Source organism: Xiphophorus maculatus, chromosome 6 (genome assembly GCF_002775205.1).
Source record: "Xiphophorus maculatus strain JP 163 A chromosome 6, X_maculatus-5.0-male, whole genome shotgun sequence".
Lineage (NCBI taxonomy): Eukaryota > Metazoa > Chordata > Actinopteri > Cyprinodontiformes > Poeciliidae > Xiphophorus > Xiphophorus maculatus.
The window spans coordinates 4,193,554-4,208,063 of record NC_036448.1 but is presented as its reverse complement, the minus strand read 5'-3'; positions in this window follow the sequence as shown (position 1 = coordinate 4,208,063).

Below are 14,510 nucleotides of genomic sequence, written 5' to 3'. Positions count from 1 at the left end.
ATGTGCCGTGTCACCACCACAAACTTTCAGGTATTTTACTCGGGATCTTATGTGACTCAAAGTAGTGCGTGACTGTGAAACTAAATGTTTTGGGGGGTTTTTAAATAAACTTATGAAAAATGCAGTTTTCAGTTGTACTATTGGGTTAATTTCGATTAATTAATTAACACGGTTAGAAACCTTATTGAACTTAATCACTTTTTTTTTCATGCAAAAGTTTCAATGTGGAACCTTCGTGGCCACGTGTTTCTGGTACGCCCTGAAATCTGATGCGCAAGTGAAATCCGCAAACGGTAGGTGTGGTTCCATTAACCGTACAATTGCGCAAACTGAAATTACGAAGATAATTTAGCTTTATTCAATTAAAAACAACAACAACAACAAAAACATACGTTTTCGCTAAAGTCACGCGATCAACAGCCGGATGTTACCAACGGATATGACTGAGTAGTTGAAGTAGGAGGTGGATGATGGTTTGTTTTTGGTTTTTGCTGGCTCCTGTCAGAGCTCTCACAACTTTGCACGGTTCATAAAACGTCGTGTTGAATCTACAGCACTTCTGTAAAACCGCAGACTACAATTTACCCAAAACGCAGCACACGTAGCGGCTCCCAAGCTCATGGATCCAACGCCTGAGTAAAACACTGAAGCCTCATCTGCTGGCGCCACGGCTTTTCAACGTCTCATGTTAATGTTTACATCCATCGCTGCCGTGATTTTTAATGACTTATAAACAATCTTATTCCCTTGTGATTTCAATGTAATTCTTTTAAGTGTAGACACCACAATTATGAGATTGTGGTTTTTTTTCGACATTAGCAGAATACTGACAAAGATCTGCTCACATTTATAATGGAAACGCAGCCAGTGACAAAAAACAAAAGCTCCTCCTCTTGGCCCAGTGCTTTAAAATACGATTGAACACTGGAAAAGACTATTGTCACGTTCAAGTCGAGCTAAAGGAGTTGGCCTATCAGCAAAAAAAAAAAAAAAGTACGCTCAACACTAAAGGATATTTTAATATTAATCTGACGCCAAGAAAATTCACGGCTAACTCCGTTTGTGGCCGGAAAGGACTCGATATCGAGACGATGGCTCAGCATCCGTAACGTACAGCCAGAGGAATGGCATGGCTTTGATCAAAACCAATTTATGTGTCTAAATGGCCTAGCCAAAGTGCAAACTTATATCAAATTGAGAATATGTGGCAAGAGTAAAAAAAAAAAAACTGACGTTAGCGAACGCTCTCCATTCAATCTGACTCAAAGCTGGTGGAGACGAACCTCAAAAGACTTGCAGCTGTTAATGCATCTTAGTGTGTCGTCGCTGCGGCTTAACGCAAATGCATTTCATCCCAATACAACACATTGGATAGGTTTTAACATGATGGAAAAAAAACATTTCAAAAGGATATGAACATTCTTACAAGGGCTGTAAATGCATTTTGTAGTCACACAAGGAAGCACATCAGGACCAGTTACAGTGTTAATGTTAAATATATTTTTAAAAGGAAGTTTTAGTGGTTTCTCTGACAAAATGCGAAGGGAAATAAGCTGTTAAATATTCATTCCAAGGCCCTTTAGTACAGCGGATTGCCTCAGTGCGAGCAGCCTCATAATGTTAGAACGCATTAGCTCCAAACTACACAGCTAGTTCTCTTAGCTTTGTCCGACAGCGAGTTTTGCTAACGCCACACTTTTTTGCCTTAGTAACGAGAGCTGCGTTTTTCGACGGAGGAAAGAACTCGGGCCGTTTCTTTAAATAACCGGAGGATAAAATGAAGAAAAACTGGATCAACTTCCCTCCCCGATCCGTCGGAGAGGCTGCGTGTTACACTGGGCGAACTAAAGAGCCAAGGGAAGAAACTCGTTAAGGCAAAATGCTCGGCTGCTCGGTGTGTGGCTCGTCACACTGACGTTGGTGGGACTGGTTTTATTAGCTCACAGGTTCTATGTGAGAGGGTCCCTGTTACTGGAGAAACACTGGTGATGCATTGAAACATGCCGGCTGGGACCACGGTGTAAACGGACTACAGATATTGGTCAACGGTTAGTTTATGGGTCTTAGACGTGAACAAGCTGTTTGAACAAACGACCAACTATGCGATATGTGGCCTGTTGTTTTATTTTAGCTGTGAATCATGAAGTTTCACCAATGTGCTCATTATAAATAGAATTTTGTCGCTAAATATTTTGTGACAAAATTTTGCAAAATTTTATAAGTTTAAATATATTAAACTTTTATATATTTATATTGGTTATTAGTTATTTTGGTATTCACACTGAAAATTTAATTAAAGTTTTTTGAGTACTATTGCAAACTATTGTTGGTAAATCAATACCCTCCCCCCCCCCTCGTTTCTATAGAGTTGATTCTGGATGCAATGTTTAGAGACGTTGTGGTAAAATTAGTTTTAGCTAATTATATATTTATGACGGAATATTAAGGCCACGCCAAGAAAAAATAAATAAAATTATAAGAATAAAGTTGAAATAATAGAAGAATAAAGTACTATTTACAAAAATAAAGTCATAACATTGCAACTTTATTCTCAAAATACGACTATTCTCATAATTACGTCTTTATTCTCATAATATTATGACTTTATTCTTATAATTTCATTATGTTGTTATGGTAATTGTATTTATTTATTTTTCTTAGTATATCCCCAATACGTATTTGTATGTATAGCAAATTTTATTGTTCAGGTAACTACATTTACTTTTTTGTTTGTTTGTTTGTTTGTTTGTTTTTGATATTTAAACTCTTACAAAAAAGTACCTGGGCAGCGTCAGTGGTGTTCCAAGTTGCTCCGTTTAAAAAGGACAAAACTAAACTTGTGGTTTCAACAAAGGTGTGTCAAAACATGCACCCAAAGTGAAACCGGGTTCTTCTTTCAATTGGTGGTTCAGTTTCCATCCGCTACAAACTAGAAGCCAAGAGAAATTTAGCAGATGAATCGAAATTTGAAGCCAGCAGTGAAAACTGGGTATTTGCTTCTTTCGTGCTTACAGAGGAAAGTCTGAGACTCGAGTTGCGGCGCCGCGGAAACGCGCCTGTGTGAAGAAACAACAAAAATGTAGCACCAAGTATGACGCTAGGCAAACTTTTAGACTCAAATCCAGTCGCGAAAAAAAGAACAAAAACTTTAGTTTTGATTTAAACTTGACGGTCACAACTTGAGTCCTATAAATAATCTTTATTCCAAGCTGCAGCTCTGACGGGGGATAATCCACCTGCTCATACTGTACTGTCAAAGGTTGAGCTTGATTTATAAGTCAATGACATTTACAGAGCGTGGGCTGCTTATAGCAATTTTCTTCATGTTAGCACTAGCTTCATTATAACGGCAACACATTTGTCTCTCTGACTGAATGATATATCAGGCGACTTTGGGTAACTTCAGAACAAAATTCACTTGGCTTTCCTCCCGACGCGCTCATAGCAACAGCGCTAGTACTAAGCTTTCAGATCCACGTGATGCAGGTCATCCTTACAGAAATCAAGGAGTTTTTGGTGGTTTAAGAACTTTAATTGTACAGGAGCTGGGTCTCCATGGCAGCGTCCTTAGAGCACCTCTGTCTAAGGAGGAGAAGACAAAAGTTTTCTTACTGCTGAGAAAACCTTGGAAATAACTTGGCGTTGAGGTACTTCTGGAGAATTTGGAGGTGATGATAGATTCTTCCATGCTTGTTTGGAGAAATTCTTTAATTTCTATTCAGAGAAGGCCTCTTCTGTGAATCCCCCATCAGCTCCTTCAGACTAGCCAGCAGCAATTAGCAAACACCTGGTGGAACTGTGCATCAGCTGAGCTCATGATACGAGATACTTCTCAGTAAAACGCTGGTAAAAACGTTGATAAAGGGTTAACAGAGGAGCCGTGCTGTGATGACTTTCTGAAGGCGGAGCTTCAGACAGAGTAGCAGCTTCTTAAAGAGACAAGAGGCCCAATTTCAAGGTCAAATTTCTTTAAAGTAATATGCATTGTCATAACAGCTGAAGTCAACATGCATATTTGTACTATAAAATGGAAAATACTTACATCTGCCCCTTCAAGATTTGGACTAAAAGCAAAGGAAAGAAAAGTAGACGATATGAACACATGGATCAACTGGTGATAAAGTCATTAAACAGATCAAATCAAAAGCATTTTGATTTATTTATAAATTCAAAATTAAGAGCCGGTAATCTTTTTATATTTTCTTTGAACGTGAATGCATATTTATTTTTCTAACAGAGCAAATGCTACACTTTATAAATGTTCAAAAAGAGTTAACTTCTTTCCATGTTGAATTAAAGGTTTTGTTATATTATCTACAACATTAAAATTACTGTTACATTTGACAAATTTAACAAACAATATTGGAACTCTACTCTCAACCGAGTGAGATGTAGCGTCAGAGCTGGACTAGATAAGTTTGTATCTGAAGAAAAAAAAAAGTTGATTTCAGTCAATCATGGCTTGAACATTTACCTCAGTCAAGACTCGACTGGGATCTGATTTTATGTTCCGCAAATATCAACTTATTCGCCTTCAGCGCCTCAGAACTTTTTTAAGTTATTCACAGCTTTTATTTTGTCTGTAACAATGGAGTTAACGAAGCGGCTAAATGTGCTGGTGCAGGTAATCAGATCCCATTTCTTCACTTTATTCTCCAAATCTTTGAACGCTGAAGGTAAAACTATGGCTGTATCATGTAAAAATAAATCCATATCTGCTGTGCAAAATAACTTTTGTTTACATGTGAGAATGCTGACCACATGCATTTCACATGAAGCACTTTGTGCCACATCAATAAGGTAGAAAACAAATGTTTTACTTTTACCTAACATATTTTAATTTGGAGCTCACAAATTTAAATCTGTCTCATGAATAGACATTAAGTTACACAATTTTGAATTTATCTCATGTGTAATATCTTGTATCCATTATGAATGGATTTTTATGAAATGGCTTTATTTGCTCATACCATTTTCTCTGTTCCTGGTGCTTTTCTTTGGCCAATCACAGCGTCACGTAGAGGCCCTGCCATGGTTTTTATTTTATAAAGCTTTGGTTCATTTTTTAAAGCAATAAAAAAAAAATGTTTACAAAAAACAGCAATAATGGATTTTGGCAAATATCTCCCGTATAAAAAGACAGTTGAGTCCCACATGTTCTTGGTAGTGTTGGAGTGTGTCAGGGGGGGAAAAACTGACATATTTTCTTTGCAGATGCACATAAAACCATTAAAAGCCGCTGAACAACATCTGTTCAACACCTGTTTAATTATGGAGCATCTATAAAGTAGGATGGATAGTTTGCAACAGCAAAATCTCTCTTTTTTTTTTTTTTACATTTTGTTTAAATCATACTTTAAAACATTATTGTGCCAAGAGCTTACCAATGCAGAAAAACGCAGCTGGTTTACATAAAGAAGAAGTATAAAAGGCACCGCAGGACAGTAAATCTACTTGATCCAAAGTGGGCCAATAGGTAATGAGCTCACACAGGCAACAAAACCAACTGAATCCCTCTGGTGGGACCAACCTGACGAAGGAGTTCAGAAGAATAAATGTAACAGAGACACAAAAGAACCAGTTCTACACATCATGACAATGATGTGTAGGGAAAAAAAAGGTGTGAGTAATGTTAAGCGTAAATCTGGACATTTGACACTAATGGAACAAAACGTCGAAACTAGAACTGAACAATACAGACAAAATCAACTAAACAATATTTACAGCCAAGAGTTACAGAACACAAAAAGCTGCGGCTCACGACGGTTAGTGCCGTTGTTCAGGCCCGTTCCAGATCAGGCGACTTATGGATCCGTTGGAGGTGTTGTCTGTCAAAGCTGGGGATAAAGGCAGAAGGCTGAACTCAAACGCCCTCACACTCTGAATCATCCCGAGTGTCTGGCCCCCTGCTGCTCACAAAACCCTGTACATATTTGGCATCAAAGGGGATTATTTGATAGCAAGATTTCAGACTTGAGTGCTGCAGCAAGATGGAAACACTTCCAATTCCTTTTGGTGCTTCTTCTCTCGACTTTCTTTGCTTCAGTTTAGTTAAGGTAAAAGACTCAAGGCGGGGCAGCTGACCCCTATGATGCACTGATCAGTTAAATCTGTCAGTACTACTTATCTACCTGACTATGTTGTTTTTATTTCACTAAGGCCACATGGAAAATATCCACATACTTCCGAATGACGTAACTTTGCTCAGGAATTTCACCTTCGTCCACCGTTTTGATGCTCTTAATGCGTCTAGGGAACGACTCACCAGAGAACAGCAGGTCTGACATGCTATCACAAAACTGAGGCGCTACATTTTGTCAAGAAAATCCGAGCTCATCCCACTTCCCCATGCTGGAGATTTTAGTTTAACAGTAATAATAAATAAAGTTATCTTTAAAATGAATCACTCAAGTGACATCAAGGCCCAACAGTAGACTTAAGTGTCAATAAAGTTAGTTTAACAGTAATAATAAATAAAGTTATCTTTAAAATGAATCACTCAAGTGATATCTAGGCCCAACAGTAGACTTAAGTGTCAATAAAATAAATCTGGTTGTGTGTGTTGTTTTTGTCTCATGCAAACTTTGCTTTAATTCTACTTTTTTCTATCTAATCATAAGAAATCATAGTCAGTCAGAGAGAGTCATGAAGCAAGAAAAGCAGGTTTCCTGGAAAAAGAGGAAGTAAGTTCCAGCCTGCAGATTTATAAAAAATAGCTGAGACTATTCCTTATTTTAAATCATGAAAGTTTAAAGAATGAAATCTAAACATTTTGGTAATTTGATAAGATTCAAAGTAAAATACTTATATTAATATTGGTTTACTTGTAATAATATTTACACGAACATTTGTGGGAACACTTACAAGAAAAACAAGTAACTGTAACTTTAGTATTAAATAATTAGAATCATGTATTATTCTTGGTTTCTTTTCAGAAAAACATCTGTAATAACTCACATTAAGATTATAATAAGTATAATTAATAAGTTATGGTTATAAAATCATAAATGAATGATAAATCAGAGAAGCTGAAGAAAATAAATGTGATATAAGTTATGGTTATAAAATTATAAATGAATGCTAAATCAGAGAAGCTAAAGAAAATAAATGTGATATAAATGTGATTTTGACATTGAACTTGAAATGGTGTAAAAGGTGTAACTGCAATTAAACATCACTGATATGTTGGAGGTAGAGAGTAGGTGAAAGGTGAAAGGCAAGGAACTAACAGGAGAGCAGAGATGATCAACGCCTTATTTAGAGAGTAGGTGAAAGGTTGTGCAGGCAATGGACAGGAGGTTGAGCAACTCTGAGACATTAGCACAGACATCAGGACATAATGTCTGTAAGACAGTGATGGATATGAGATCATCTGTCTAAGCAGACAGCCAATGAAAACGCACCGAAAGGGTGGATAAACCCTATAAGAGGTGGGTGCAAAAGAGGAACCTTTCGTTGGATCCTCCGGGCAGCTTCGAGCCAAGATCGAGATGGACAAAGAACTCTGCAGCTGAAGAAGAGCCGGGGCCACGGAGCCGAAGACTGTCCGGCCATGGGGACCAACCCGTCAGCCCTACAACCTGTGGCTTCAAATCGCACTTCTCTCATCGGCTGGGTTCAGACCCCAAAGACAAAGATGAAGACAAAGGCAAAGACAAAGAAGAAGAACTGGTGCCTTCCTTCCTGCCAGCACCAAGTCCTGTGTGACCTCACCATCCATGCGGAGAAGAAGCTCATCAGACCTACAGAGATTCCTGCCTTCGCCGATCAACATCTTCCTCCTGCTGCAACACCTTCTTCATCATCAGACCTGCGGAGATCCTGGCCTTCATCGATCAACATCTTCCTCCTGCTGCAACACCTTCTTCATCATCAGACCTGCGGAGATCCTGGCCTTCATCGATCAACATCTTCCTCCTGCTGCAACACCTTCTTCATCATCAGACCTGCGGAGATCCTGGCCTTCATCGATCGGCGTCTTCCTCCTGCTGCAGCACCTTCTTCGTCGTCGTGCCAGGTCTGGGGTTCGAGGCGCCAGGCTCCGTCCGTCTCTCTCAAAGGTTCCTTTTTTAGTTCTCAGTGTCAGCAGTAGGGAAAGATAGACTAGATGATTGATTTTACTTATTTGATTATTTCTGCTACTGAATTAAGCTGTACTGACCCTTGCAAAACTGCCTTACTAATAAAATATTTAGCATAAAGAAAATCTAAAAGATGTTGTGGACATTCAGTTAATGAGTCACCTTAAAGTTCTTTGATGGTTGTAAAATAGCTGTGATGTTTGATTCTGGAGAGGAAAAAGTTTAAAATGTTTTTAGGTTGCTGGTAGCCCAAATTTAAAACGTCATCCTTGGGACTCGCCCGAGTCACTAAAACCTACCTGGTTCAATAACAAATGCAAGTTGTAAAATAGAGAACGAGCGACCGTTAACAGGTGTGCTCTGTGAAACTAGTTGGCTGTAGGCTGCTCAGTCTGGCTAATTCACAGGGGGAAGAAGGGTGGGACACCTGGATGTTGGCCGTCAGAAACCAGGCGAATCGTTTCTCGAAACCAGCTTAAACAGAGTTTACTTCAGTTCTGGACAGGGTAAATCCCGGCAGATTTAGGAAACTCAATTAACCCGTTAGATGGAGAGCTGGTAGCACATCTCCCCTCTCAGAAGAGGAAGCAGAGAGTGAGAGAGTAGAGACAGAAAGGAGGGGGGGGGTGTTGCGCAACAACAATTTGCACTACAAATGCAGGAAAACCTTTGCTGACTTGTCGAGACTTGGCTCCGGTTTATTTAGGCTCTAAGAGTGAAAGAGAACAAAACTTTCAACATGTAACAGGAAGACTGAAAGGAGTACGGCAAAAAAAAAACTATTTTAAGCTTTCAGCTTCTATGATGACACGTTTGTCATGACGCATTAATAAATGTGGACCAAAATACAGCAGACAAGAGACGTAGTTCTGAATGAATAAATAAGAACCCAACTTACAAATGTGAAAATCCAGAGAACACAAGAGAAATCCAAAACAAAGACAAGCAGGAGACACCAGGAAATCACATGAAAAAGACAGGAAGAGGCTGAACGAACCAGCAAGGAGTGACTGACAATGTAAAGCTTAAATACTGGGAGGTTAAATGGTGGACCAAAGGAACCGGGCTGATTGCTGACAGGTTGCAGGTGTGAGTGAAGGGAGCAGGAGGTAGACTGAGGAGAGAGAGAGAGAGAGACGTGGCACAGAGGGGCAAGGGAGAGTACACAGGAAACTAGGTAAATTACCTGAGTGAAGTTGGCCCCCCCACCTTCTTCAAATTAGACAAAATTGGTGTCAATCAACTCGGCTACGTTTGTGCTGGTTTGTGCAGCAAAGATTTTCATTTGTGCTGCTATCATTTTAAAGATATTAAGAAATGTTTTAGAGGTCATCAAAGGTCAACCAGCCCTCTTAATATCTTTAAAATGATAGCGGCACAAACGAAAATTTTTGCTGCACAAACCAGCACAAACGTAGCCGAGTTGATTGACACCAATTTTGTCTAATTTGAAGAAGGTGGGGGGGCCAACTTCACTCAGGTTAGGAAATTAATCTAACATAAAACAATAATTTAACTAAAGGAAAGAGGAGAGACAAAGAGTAATTAGAAACAGGAAATAAACTAGACTGACTAAGGGAGAACTGAAGTGGAAATGGAAACGAGGCAGAACTAATATAAAAAAATTAAGGAACACAAAAAAAAACTCAAACAACCCGAAATCGCAGAGTTACGCTAAGAACCTACATACTTTAGACTTTACACCTGGAGGCTGCTTCTATTGTTACCCAAGCTGCTATCATTCTACATGCTAGAATTATTTATGTCATATTTTCCAATATAAATGTATGTTTTATGTTATAATTTAGTTTGACATACAAACCTGCTTTAAATCATTTTGTCAGAAAAGTAGTTGTCTTTCCATCTCAGGGTTGAGGGTTTGACTCAAGCCCCTCTGCCCCCTAACCAAAATTCACCTACCAGTCTCCATTTCAACATATGAATTTCTGAGAGTGGCTGGGTAGATGAGATCATGGTGTAAATCACTGAGTGGTCAAGAAAAGCACAGTACAAGTTCAGTCCATTCACCATATAGTTTAAAAATGACAGTAAAGCTGTTCTACAGCACCGATAACTTAACGATCGCTCGTGAAAGCAAAAGCTAGAAAAATATATTTTTAATGGTGTTCTTATATTACAGTTCTTAAGGAGAAACTCGCCAGCCAAAAACCGGACAGTCATGAGACAGAAGGGACTTTCTCTACGTGCCTGATATTACGTCAACAGTTTTGACCAACTATAAATAATTTGATCAAACACGCATCAAACCTTGTTGTTTTATGTTAACATGATGAAAATTATAGGCCGTTGGCAACAAAGCTGTTTTTTGCTTACTGTTTCCTGATGGTTTTCTCGAGATAACGAGATGATTGGCGTGTGTGTTAAACCTGATTTCATCTCTCAAATGCATCCTGTTGTGGCAGGCGCAAAGGCATGTATGCCATGCAACATTAACTCGAGATAATGAGTTGATCTCAAGAATACAAAGTTTGTTTTGAGATTAACTCATTATCTCAACAAAACCAAGAAATCTGACACAAGTTAATTTCCTAATTAACTTGTTATGAGATTAACTTGTCAAGAAAACCCTTGGAAGATTGACTTGTTATCTTTAGAAAACCACTGGGAAATGAACTCGTCATATAGAAAACCACTGGGAAAGTTTTATTTTGGGAAAACAAAGTTTTTCTCGATTTTAACTTATCTCGAGAAAACTATTGGAAGATTAAGTCGTTATTTCTAGAAACGTGTCTGTAGAACATGCCCTCTTTCCGACATGTTCGGACGTGTGACTCCCCTGTTGAGGTCAACATAATGTAACAGTTTTAAAAAGTGCCAGAATGCAAATATATTGTTATTGAAGAATCATTCACTGCTTTAATGTTATTTTTCCTTCCACTTTTTGATGGACATTTCATTCCACTGTTCAAGTGTTTGCTACTCTGATACTGGCCTGAATTCGAAAGCTGTTTTGGGGGCAAAACATGGGGATGATTGTGATGGACAAACTGGTCACGGCAGCTTTTCCTGTGGCCACTGAGAGGAAAGACAATTCTAAGAAGATCTGTATGTCTGCACTGTGTTCTCTTCAAAAAAAAAGTCTTCTCTGTTGGGATTTACCAAAAAAAAAAAAAAAAAACTAATTCCTGGGACAGATGACTCGGTCACAGTCGGTTAAAGACAGATTGGTTTCATCCAGGCAAATATTTTTAATGAGAGACAAAACAAAATGTGCTTTATAAGTGGCTGGATATTGCCTGTCTGCTTACACACAGCACAGCTACTCTTGTAACATCTGTGTGCGTGTGTGTGTGTGCTTTAAGGTTTTTTTTGTTGTTTTTTTTCCAAACGCCGGTTCGTGTGTGTTCTCGATTCGAAACGGACACTGTGTTCAAGATTTCAATTTTAGGATTAGTTTGTTTGCAGATGACCAAGAAAATCATAGAGAACCAAACTGAAGCAGCGGGGTTATTTCCTAATTTGCATCTGCCAGCGCATAAAACGCGGCATCCACGGGAGACGGAGCCGCCGACATTTTGACAAGTGTGACATTTACAAATAAATCTCTGGGGGCTGTGAGAGAGAGAGAGAGAGAAGCCCGTACATGTTTCCTTTCCTAAAGAAAAAAAAGAAAAAGTGATGAAAGCGTAGAAGACGCGATTGATCTTCACCCGCTGCGTCTCTCTGCATTGCTGGCGACATCTGTTTTCCGTGTCACTTTCTATCTTGTCACTTTGTGTATTGTGTAATGCTCACCTTCAGGCTGACGGACCGATCTGTGTCCGTGTTAAAGTCTCGGCGTACGCTCTGCCTCAGCAGCTGAGGGCAAGGTCTTGATTGGTTGAGCTCCTTCCAGACCACGTTTCACCAGATGGCTCCCCCGTCCCTTCAGCTGGAGCACTCTCTTTTTTTTTTTTTTTTTGTCCTATTACTTTGCCTGTCTGTCACAGACACTTAGATTAGTGCTTTCACAAATCTACAGTGTTCAAAGCTTCAACAGTAAAGTAGAACTAGGAACACAATATATTCCTAGTTGTGGATTTTCTTCAGTCTGTGCAGGCCGCAAATTATATACATACCGGCGCTGTCAATCGATTGAAAAGTTTAGCCAGACTAATTACACTCTAGTGCTGTGATTAATCACTATGTTCAGCTTTGTAAACTTGACATATTTTCAAAAACTTGCATATAAAAATGTCTGTTTTCCAGGTTTTCTTATTCAGGACGGTTTAAAAGAAGTCATTTTGTTTTCTGGGTTCTTAATTCCATTACTAACATTCAATTCATCATTTTGTTCATCCCTTGCTTCACATTTCATTACATCAAACTCTTTGTATAATCATCAACAAATCAAAATACAAGATTACTTTTGTCTCCCGGGTTTTATGATCCGTTTTCTGCGTTAACCTGGAAACGTCTCATCAATTTATGCCAGTTTTCACAACAATATGTGTTAATGTTGACAGTCCTGATACAATAATATTCGGATAAATGTCTTTTTAGCTTTTTGTTGCCTTACATGCTGACATAGTTCTGAATATTTGACCATAACTTTTTACTCAATTGGTAGACCTAATTTAGATCAGTTGGTTATTTCCTGACGTGGACCGAGATGAAAGCACAACGTTCTGAGACCCTGACTCCATCAGAACATGGAAAAACTCTGTCCAAGTTTTGACTATCTGAGGCCAGTTGTCGTCCTCAGGGGACAGACATCGGGTGGAATGATCAGAAACAATCCAGGACACCGAAACTAAACAATACTTAAGCTTGTCTAAAGCTAGACGGTGCTGGACTACTGGAGGGTGCACACCATGAAAAACGTCTTTGCTTCAAAATCTGTCCCACCCATCCATCTTTACATCTGCTTTATCCTGTCTTGGTCGCAGGGCTGGTGCACGACTGGTGATCGATGACACTTGGAACAGGTTGCCAGTTCATCGCAGGGCAACACAAGACAACTAAGCACTGAAACCCTCACATGTAACGTCAATTTAAAGTTGCCACTTACCCTAATGTTAGTCTGTGTGAATAGGGGGAAGAAGTTGGGTTACCCAGAGCGAACGGAAGAACTTGTTGGGGCGAGGCAGCAGCGCTGACACCTTCAAGCCCGACTCAAATCTATAGCTGCCCACTTTGAAAAGCTAAACGCCTTTGGGAGAAAAGCATACAAGACGGGACAAAGATTGAGCTTTTTGACCTCCAGACGTTTGCTTGGAGGAATCAAGTTGACTGTTGGCTGTGTGAACTGGCAAGCATAATGGTGGGAGCATCACTAATGGAACAATGCAGAAGGAAGAATACCTTTGAGGTTTAGATTCAGAGATAAAGTATTTAACACTTGGACACAGCTGTGTATTGGCAACAAAATGGAGTTCGGAATGAATAAAGCAGAAAACGTTGCACTATTGTACTAGTCCTAACCTTCAAACAGTTATGACCCGTCTAACAGACTCAGTAAACTGAATCATCTAGACTGATTTGGACAGTTCTGGTAAGATGAAGAATCAAATGTCCAGCCCATGTGGTGTGACCTTGCTAAACAGAAAACGTCTCTTCAACTTTGCTTACGGACATTTACTCAAATATTAATGGGGAAATTTTACTATGAAACATAATTTGAGTCTGTGTGGACTAGATGAGAATAACTTGGATTATACAATCATTCCATCCAGCAAAAATAACAGTTCAAATGCCTTTTTAAAAGCAGTACGCTGGCACCACGCATGAACTTATTCTTGTAAATCCGCTCCACTCGGGGCTTTGTTTTTTTTGTTTTTTTTTTAAATAAAGTACATTTTACACTAAGCATTAAAAGCAACGAACAAACCCAAAAATAGAAAGAAAGGCTTTCATCAGAGCACTAGAAGGACTTCTTTTCCAAAGGTAGAGACCTTTAAAGAACCTACTTGCTTGAAAGAGTACCTCCAGGGGCTCTGCACATGCTTTTACCCTGTAATCTTTTTTTTTCTTTTTTTTTTTTTTTGCTGAAAAAAAGCTCGCCTTTTCACATGTGCAGCCTTGCGGCCCTTTGTCAGACTTCGCAGCAGTAGAGCAGTGTCTTTAGAATGACCACAAAGTGAGCAGCAATGCATCAGATTCGCTGTTTGTCCCGGAGCTGAAATATAAGAAACCCCAAATTAGGAGGTGAAGAAGAGCAATTTCCTCCCACCAGCCTGATGCAGAATTAACAGACACACTGATGGGCTTTGATTGTGCAGCACATTCACTCAGCATCTGAGTTACACAGAAAAACCTAATTAGTTCTCCTTACCTAAAAAAAAATATATGCAAACTCGTTGCTTTAAAAAAAAATTGTTTTCATTCAATAAACTAATTGAGTAACATCACACAGTAACTTGTGCCATTTTACTGACCGCAACTTAATAAATATGAGTATGTTGTAATCACTTAAACTGCATTTTTATA